The following is an 8,961-nucleotide window of genomic DNA, read 5'->3' as shown; positions in this document are numbered from 1 at the left end:
TTCACATGGAATGGCTTAGTTTTCCTGTTTTATTATAAATGGGGGTAACATTTTCACTGCAGAACTTTTAGTGTGGTGTTAGTACTTTTACTAAAGTAAAGGATCTGAATCCTTCTTCCATCGCTGCCTGTAAACAATTCTGTGAATTAGAATTAGAAGTAAGGATACTCATGTGGACAAAAACCATTGAGTACTGCAGAGTACTGGCCCATTTCAGGCTCTGGCTGAGTTCAGTTTGAGCTCGATCAGTACTGGGGGACAGGATCCTCTTCTCTCTCCCCACATCTCCCCTCCCCCATCCCCCCTCCCTCAGCCTGTCATCGCTGGGTGATGTGTAAGTAGGAGGTGAGCTGAGGTGGTCTGAGAGCGGGAAGGAAGGGAGCGAGGAAGGGAGGGAGGGAGGGAAAAAAAGGGAACCTCTGTGTCAGTTCTCGGAGCTGCTTTCTGTCAGCGGGGGCGTTCAGCGGCGCGCAGCCGGGCCGAAGAGGTGGGACCGCCGGGCCGCCACGGTTTATATAGCAGAGTGTGTGAAAAGAAAAGGTAAAGAAAAAGAGCAGCAGATTTCTAAGAGTGAAGTGGGCTGATCAAGGTGCGCGTGGTGGACGGAGAGAGAGAACCCAGCGGACAGAAGAGCGCGCAGCAGGTACGGCTGTATGCAGCATGTTGGTGACGACGGGCACCTTTTTTCCACTGAGTGGACCTGGACGAGCTGGGATGTAGACTACTGTGGCCTACCTGAGTGCACGTCCCAGGTCCCGTGTTCTGCTCCTTTCTACTACATCTCAGAGGGAGATATTGCACGTTAATCTGACAGATTTAGTGCCTTTTCAGGTTATTAAAACCAAATATAATCAGCTAATAAATGATGATTCTAGATTAAAGTACCCAGCAGAATATAAAGTCGGTCAAATGAGCTGCACCTTTACCGGCTGCAACATTTAAACCAAACAAATCATACCAGTTGTAAAGATTATTCTGCTGAATGAGGACTTTTTTAATGTTGGTACTTGAAGTTTGTTTTGATGCTGATACTTTTGTACTTTTCAGTGGGGTTTTTGAATCCCGGACTTTCCCTTGGAACCAAGTATTTTTTTACACTGTGGTATTGCTACTTTAACTTTTAGTGCATTAACACATGTGAGTACTTCCTCCACATCTGGGAGCAGCAGCCAACTGGTTTTTGAAGGTCTGCTGGTGAATGATGACAGATGAAGTGAGAACACTGTGAATGTGTTATTAATATATCCATGGAGCCTTGAATGAAAACTACTGCTGTTTTTGGATTTGCTTCTGCTTTAGCCATCATGGACTTAAACGACGTCAAGACGCGTGAGCACGAACTGGTGCCCCACCGAGGCTTCACGCTGATCAGCGGGACTCACGATCCGGACGACGTGGACCAGATTTACAACCTGGAGATCAGAGACTCGGACGTGTTTGTCGTCACGTACCCAAAATCAGGTGAGAGGGAAATGAAGATGGATGGCTGTTGTGCTGCAAGGGGGAGGCCGCCTCAGGTCGTTGGGTGGGGTGGGGGTGGGGGTTCTGGGAGAAGGAGCATTAGCTCATTAGTATGTGCACATGAATGCCCTGCTCTTTTGTGTGTTGCAAATGGTTTTGAGCAGAGAGCCGGGGTATCGGATGACAAGGGTGTATTGTGAAAACGGTGAGAGAGGAATGAGGCCGGGGCTGACCTACCCGAGCGCGGGCCGTGTGCTCTCTGTCCGACAGGCACCATCTGGATGCAGCAGATCCTGCTGCTCGTCCAGGCGAAGGGAGATCTGGCCGCCATCCGCCAGCTCGACAGCTACAGCAACGCTGACCTGGTGCCCTGGATCGAGCTGATAGGCAGCAGGCAGGCGTTCATCACGGCGCCGTCCCCCCGGCTCAGGGTCACCCATCTGCTGGTCCACCTAATGCCTGCAGCTCTGAGACAGAAGAAGGGCAAGGTCAGCGCTCCCCCTCCTTGCTTCTTTTGCACCTACACACTGAACCCTAACTAACCCAATCTGCGAGACTAAACATTACTTCCAGGCGCGGCTGTTCTCTTGCTTCTTATTTACTCTATGATCATCCATCCTCTAAATACAGCAGCTCCAGCTGTGGGTGTCCACAGGACCAGTTATATTTAGTATAGTCTCTCATGTCACGACTCATTTTCAGCCCTAACGATGCCTTAAGAGAGCCACAACTTGTCTGATGTTACTATTTTGAAGTTACGAAACAGGTAGCGTAGGAATCTGGTGTAAACGGCTTGACTGGTCTTGAAATCTGTTGTTGTTACACTCTCTCTGCTGGAGGAGAGTTCACACGATGCATGCTTATCTGACAATACATGTTTATCTGACTAATGCATGCTTATCTGACAATGCATGCTTATCTGACAAATGCATGTTTATCTGACAATGCATGTTTATCTGACAATGCATGCTTATCTGACAATGCATGTTTATCTGACAAATGTGCCACATGTGAATACTACAGAAATTATAAACCCAAAGAACATTTACTCAATTATGTTAGATCTATTTAGGGAATAGAACTGCAATTGGCTTTAAAGAAAACATTTGGGGCTGGAGCCCCCGAAGTCCCCCAAATATAAAAAAGTCCATGGATTAAAAATCAATAATAGAAAGAGAAATAACCGTCCTTGTTTGCACTTGGAGGTGTTCTGGCAGCAGTTTTACAGAAGTCTCTTTTTACAGTGGTGGCCTACGGGGAAAATCCTCTACGGGGGAATTTTTCAAACAAAATGCCAGGCTTCCAGGCTGAGTGCTGTTCCTGGGGGCCTGGTCAATATTAGTGGCATATTAAAGGATACATTCCCCTATTTTTTTTTCGTCTGCCTTGCACATTGAGAGCATTAGTGGTCCTTGCAGTTGTTCATCCTCTCCATACTGAGAGGATACAGAGTTCCCTTTCTAAAGCGACCCAATGAAAGTGATGGAGGCCAGAACCCACGGTCCTTGTTCTGTGTGTGAATGGGTTCTAATGGAGGCTTCAGCAGTCTGAAGTGTCTCTCTGTTTGATGCCGTCCGGCCTCTTTGTGTTTCCACTGACTGGTTCCCAGCTGAGCTGCAGCGGAGGGACAGTGAAAAAGATGATTTGTGTAACTCGTATTCATTTCAGCTGAACTTGCACAGAACCATGATTGTGGAATTTGTAACCCGCACGTTCATTTCCAGCCAGTGTGGGCCAGATGAATCATTAACGCAACCAACGGTGCTTTCAATGGGAGTGCTGTTTTAATCCTCCTGTCGTCCTCGGGTCAAATTTGACCCATTTTCAAAAAGTTTCTATACCAGAAATTTTGGTTTCTTGCAACCAAATTGTCAAAAAAAATAATGTGGATGGTTCCATGCAACGCTCTTCACAAGTAAAATAACTGATCATTCACTTCTTTGATTGAATTTGCGTGTTTCATTCAATTTTATAGCATTTGGAGAAAAAAATCGATGAAAGAACAACCGCAAAAAGTGACAAACACGTCGGAAAAAGCTTAAAATCAATAAAAACTTCGAAAAAAATCGACAAAAGCAAAGTGGCAAAAAACTTGAAAGTAAGTGACAAAAACGTCGTAAAGGCTTGAAAAACATTGGGAAAAAGTGACAAATGTCGAAAGAAGTTACAAAGAAATAAGGGAAAGCGACAAAAGTGTCAAAATAGACGACCAAAACGTTGAAAAAAAGGTTTTAATTTTAAACCTTGAGCCAGAAAAACTAAAAGTTGCATAGTCGCCAGGAAGACAACACAAGGGTTAAGACAGACTGGGAAATATGAACTTATCCTTCAAGGCATTGATGTTTCCTGAAATATATATGCACATGTCACAACATACCCGAACCAGAGACTAAAAGAAAGAGGAATCTCTCAGTCAGTCAGCCTCAGGCTGAGACAACAAGTCTCCACGCACACGTGGAAATGATGGCCTGATGGCGAGGCTGATTCATCCTATGGGGTCCATTTAATGGCACAGTGGCAATTTTCATTTTGACAAGAAATCCTGTCATATTCCTTTCATTGTAATTTAAATATTGCACATTAATTTCAAGAAGAAAAACTAATATTTCCATTGAGAACTTACAATCAGGGAATTGAGACATGATATACTGTTGTTTGCATGGCTATGGGTGGACACTCAATTCTGATTGGCTGCAGGGTGATAATGGACACCTCGTCGGGCATTAAGCCTTACATAAAAGAACAGTCGAGTGTACTGCTTCACTTAATGTTGATGGCTTTAGTCTATAATGTGGCCGTTTTTATATAAACGAACAAAGCTGCATTTTGGTTCGCACTAATTAGAAAAACTACTCTTTCAATAAAGATTTGACAATGTGTTTATGCTCCTTATGTTCTTAGCTAGAATATTGTTAAAGGACAATTCCGGCCCAAAATGAACCTAGGGGTTAACAACATAATAGGGGTACCGAGTTCGACCGTTCTCTGGGATATGTTTTCATGCTAATCCAATGTGACCAGTTTTATCGCAAACCGCTAATTAGCTTATAAAGCTAGTCGACGGGGTATGCGAAAGTAAAAATATACAGGCGGGCGCCCATCTTGGGAAAACAGTCACGACCAGTCGAACGACGAACGCTGTGCAACCAGTAACTAGTAACATAGCTGAAGCACACCCAAGATGGCGCCCGCCTGTATACGTGAACGGTACTGTCTTTCTAAACTATCTTTTTAATAAACTGTCTGTACACTTACAAAGTTCTCAATGCTTCGGTTTACATGAAGGGACACTCGTTATGATAGCGTGGAAGTGTGGGGCTATGTTGAGCCTTGTTAGTGGTGTAGAAATAGAGATTTCTTTTTACTTTACCCTCTGCCCCGACGACTAGCGTTATAAGCTAATTAGCGGTTTGCGCTAAAACTGGTCACAATCAATTAGCATGAAAACATTTCCCAGAGAACGGTCGAACTCGGTACCCATGTGTTAGTAACCCCTAGGTTCATTTTGCGCCGGAATAGTCCTTTAAGGCAAAGTGTGACCCCCCCTCCCGACCCCCCAATACCCGTGATATGAAGCGAAGCGTTCCACCGTGCTGTTAAATAGCCACAGCAGAATGATGGAAACCTCTGCTGCTTGGACTGTCTCTGGCAGGGTCCGGCAGCTAACACTGACCCTGGTCCTGGAGCTCCCTGTCCTCGTCCTGCGGCGCTCTGTTGTTTGCTCTAGTTGGTCCTGTGACTTTCTACCCTGTAGCTGCACGAAAATGGCACACGCCCAAATCCTCCCACTGACACTGAGAAGCCGATTTCAGGCCCCGGAAGGGTTTTGGCATGAACATACGGTACAGTTACAGACCCATACTGTAGAATTGTATCTTGTCATTTGCCTACAGCTTTAAAATCCGACAAGGCATTTAAGAGTCAGTCAGTCAGTCAGTCCCCAGGCAGACAGAGTGATAAACTGTTGATACCTAGACTGTGCCTCTTTTAGGTGATCTACGTGGCAAGAAATCCCAAAGATGTCCTTGTGTCTTACTTCTACTTCCACAAGCTCGCAAACATGTTGGAGACGCCGAAGGATTTCGATGACTTCTTTGAGAAATTCATGAGAGGAGACGGTGAGTTGTGTTTCCGCGCGCACAGAGGATGTTGCTCGTGGCGTTTCGTCAGCAGAGCAGCTCGTGATCAATGTGTCTGCAGTGTGGTGGTAACTTTGTGCATTATCCATTGCAGTGTTTGGGTGCAGCTGGTTTGAGCACATTAAGACTTGGTACTCACACAAGGATGATATGAGCATGCTGTTCATCACTTATGAAGAAATGATTCAAGTAGGAGCTGAAATCATTTCCATCTCTACATGTCCATAAGCTGTCGTGCCGTACGTTGAGTGTATATTTGATCTGTGGTGCGTTTGTGCTGCTGCGTCTCTGTCCAGGACCTGCGGTCGGCAGTGGAGAGGATCTCGCGTCCTTGGGCGAGCGAGTGAGTGCTGAGCAGCGGGCCGCGCGGTGGTAAACACAGCACCTTCAGCAACATGAAGAAGATCCCTCAGGCCAACTACGAGCAGGTGTCAGGGGAGCTGCTCAGCCACCAGCAGGGGGCCTTCATGAGGAAAGGTGAGAGGCAATTTATTTTTTTATTTATTATCCCACAAAACATACAACTCACAACATGAACCCTCCCCCTCCCCCCATCGTCACCACCCACTCAGACAAAAGTCAAGAAAAGATGACACAGTAACTACAATACAACAATCAAAACCATTCAACAGAATAGTCATTTCATTTTTTTATTTGAATATTCATTCAACAGGATAGTAACAAAATAGACAATAAACCAATGGATAAATAAGTGACGGCACCATAAGCCAGGGGTGTCAAACATACGGCCCGTGGGCCAGAACTGGCCCGCCAAAGGGTCCAATCAGGCCCACCGGATGACTCTGCAAAGTGTGAAAATTGCAGAGAAGTTAATTCAATTCCAAACATACCACTTTAATCTTAGAGAATATCCAAGTTCTTTTTCTGTAAATTTACCACTTCAATCTCAGATAATTTAGAGTTTTTATTCTCTGAATATTACCCCTCTCTCCTGGGTCCACAACATTTTCTTTTTTTTGCGTTTGACAACATCAAGCTGACAAGAAACTCTGTGGCAGATAAAGTTTCTGATCTTTCTGGAGAGGTTTACTGGTCTGGCCCACTTGAGATCAGATTAGGGGGATGTGGTCCATGAACTCAATGACTTTGACCCTCCCCCCCTGCCGTAAATCCAACAAACACATCTCTCCCCAGCACAAAGCTTCTTAGGATCCCTCTAGAAAGTTCAGCTACTTTCTCCGTTTTCTACTAGTAATATAAGTAATTGGCCATCCTCTGTCTAACATTTCCCCCAATTTGGTGTCACCACCTCTGATCGATAATCATTACAAGTATTACAAGTATTTCAGCGTCAACTCAACTCAATTACAGAACCGTCACAACCATAAATCACACCGTGGTGACAACAGACACGTAGGACTGGCGATGAATGGACACCTGGCTATAGACTTAGGGCTTAACGATTTGGGAGACGTAGATGATAAGATTAGTAGATTTATGATTGTTTTTACCTACCCGATCTACTTTTTAATACCACCACTGGGAATCACCAATATCTGAACATTTCAAAATCCTACAAACACAACCCCTTTATTTATTTTTTTGGCCACTTGGAGGCAGCACAGAGCAGCCGTAAACACAACACTGACATATATATATACAGCAGACTCGTGGATGGATGTCAGTCCAATATGTAGCTCTGTTTTCATCTCATCTGTTTTCTACCAAAAATGTTTTTGCGCTGGTCAGGGGGTACTTGGCTTAAAAAAGCAATTCAAAGGGGGTACAATATTGAAGAAAATTTGAGAAACACAGTATATATATATATACAGTACAGGCCAAAAGTTTGGACACACCTTCTCATTCAATGTGTTTCTTTATTTTCATGACTATTTACATTGTAGATTCTCACTGAAGGCATCAAAACTATGAATGAACACATATGGAATTATGTACTTAACAAAAAAGTGTGAAATAACTGAAAACATGTCTTATATTTTAGATTCTTCAAAGTAGCCACCCTTTGCTTTTTTTGATAACTCTGCAAACCCTTGTTGTTTTCTCAATGAGCTTCATGAGGTAGTCACCTGAAATGGTTTTCACTTCACAGGTGTGCCTTGTCAGGGTTAATTAGTGGAATTTTTTCCCCTTATTAATAAAAAAGCAAAGGGTGGCTACTTTGAAGAATCTAAAATATAAGACATGTTTTCAGTTATTTCACACTTTTTTGTTAAGTACATAATTCCATATGTGTTCATTCATAGTTTTGATGCCTTCAGTGAGAATCTACAATGTAAATAGTCATGAAAATAAAAAGGAAACGCATTGAATGAGAAGGTGTGTCCAAACTTTTGGCCTGTACTGTATATATATATATATATATATATGTCTAGTTATACCGACCAGCAGGGAGTCAGTGACCCGAGCAGATGGAGACGAGACGGGCTGAAGTAAAATGACACATGACCTTCTCCTGTGATGCTCACTGTTGAACTCTAGGCACCATCGGGGACTGGAAGAATCACTTCACCGTGGCCCAGAACGAGAGGTTTGACGAGCTCTTCCACAGAGAGATGGCGGACACTCCTCTGCATTTCATCTGGGACATCAGGGACATTGAGTGATCAGCTGTTGGTCTCGTGGCAACACAAAGACGAAGACAGTCGCCGCCGATGCTTCATGAACATTGTGCTATACAGAAAGAAAAAAAAACATTACTCCTGTCAGCTTCTCTCTCCTTCTGCCACAGCAGGGTCTCTGTACATCTAGCCCCGAAGGCTTCAGCCACTGCTTTGCAGTCATTTCAGCACACTTTGAAAAGCTATGCAAAGCCTCTTTGAGGACAGCGCGTGCAGTCATTTTGACATAGTAGGACAAAGTATTTTCTTAGAATCATCCAATAGATCTGTTGTGGTGTCAGTGCAGCGAGTCCTGTTGTCTCTTACTCCAGCCTATACCTCAGTGCCAACATCAGTCTGCAGAGAATGTCCAGCTTCAGGTAATCCCTCAGGGATCGTTCTGTTTTTAGAGTGGCGCCTGGTAACGCAGCGCACGCCCTTTAACCCTCCTGTTGTCCTCGGGTCAATTTGACCCATTTTCAATCCGAAATTTGGGTTTCGTTCAACTAAATTGTCACAAAATAATTAACGTGGATAGTTCCATACAACGTTTTTCACAAATAAAATAATTGATCAGATCACTACTTTCATTAAATTTGGGTGTTTTCTTCAATTTTATAGCATTTGAGAAAAAAACTTGGGGGAAAAGCGACAAAAGTGTCGAAAAGACGACCAAAACGTTGAAAAAAAAAAAGTTTTTATTTAAAATTTTGACCCAGAAAACCAAAAAGGGTTAAATCAATCTTCACTTACACCATAGAACAATTACTGAAGTGAGCTTT

General features: G+C 43.8%; 1 pseudogene; it reads left to right on the top strand.

Annotated features, from left to right (window-relative positions):
• The first annotated feature begins 470 nt into the window (after nt 1-470).
• LOC120562310 lies at nt 471-8,185 on the top strand (annotated as a pseudogene).
• The last annotated feature ends 776 nt before the right edge of the window (nt 8,186-8,961 follow it).

The sequence above is a fragment of the Perca fluviatilis genome, chromosome 7 (assembly GCF_010015445.1).
Source record: "Perca fluviatilis chromosome 7, GENO_Pfluv_1.0, whole genome shotgun sequence".
Classification (NCBI taxonomy): Eukaryota; Metazoa; Chordata; class Actinopteri; order Perciformes; family Percidae; genus Perca; species Perca fluviatilis.
The sequence above is the reverse complement of the archived record's forward strand: the minus strand, read 5'-3'. Positions and strand labels throughout refer to the sequence as shown.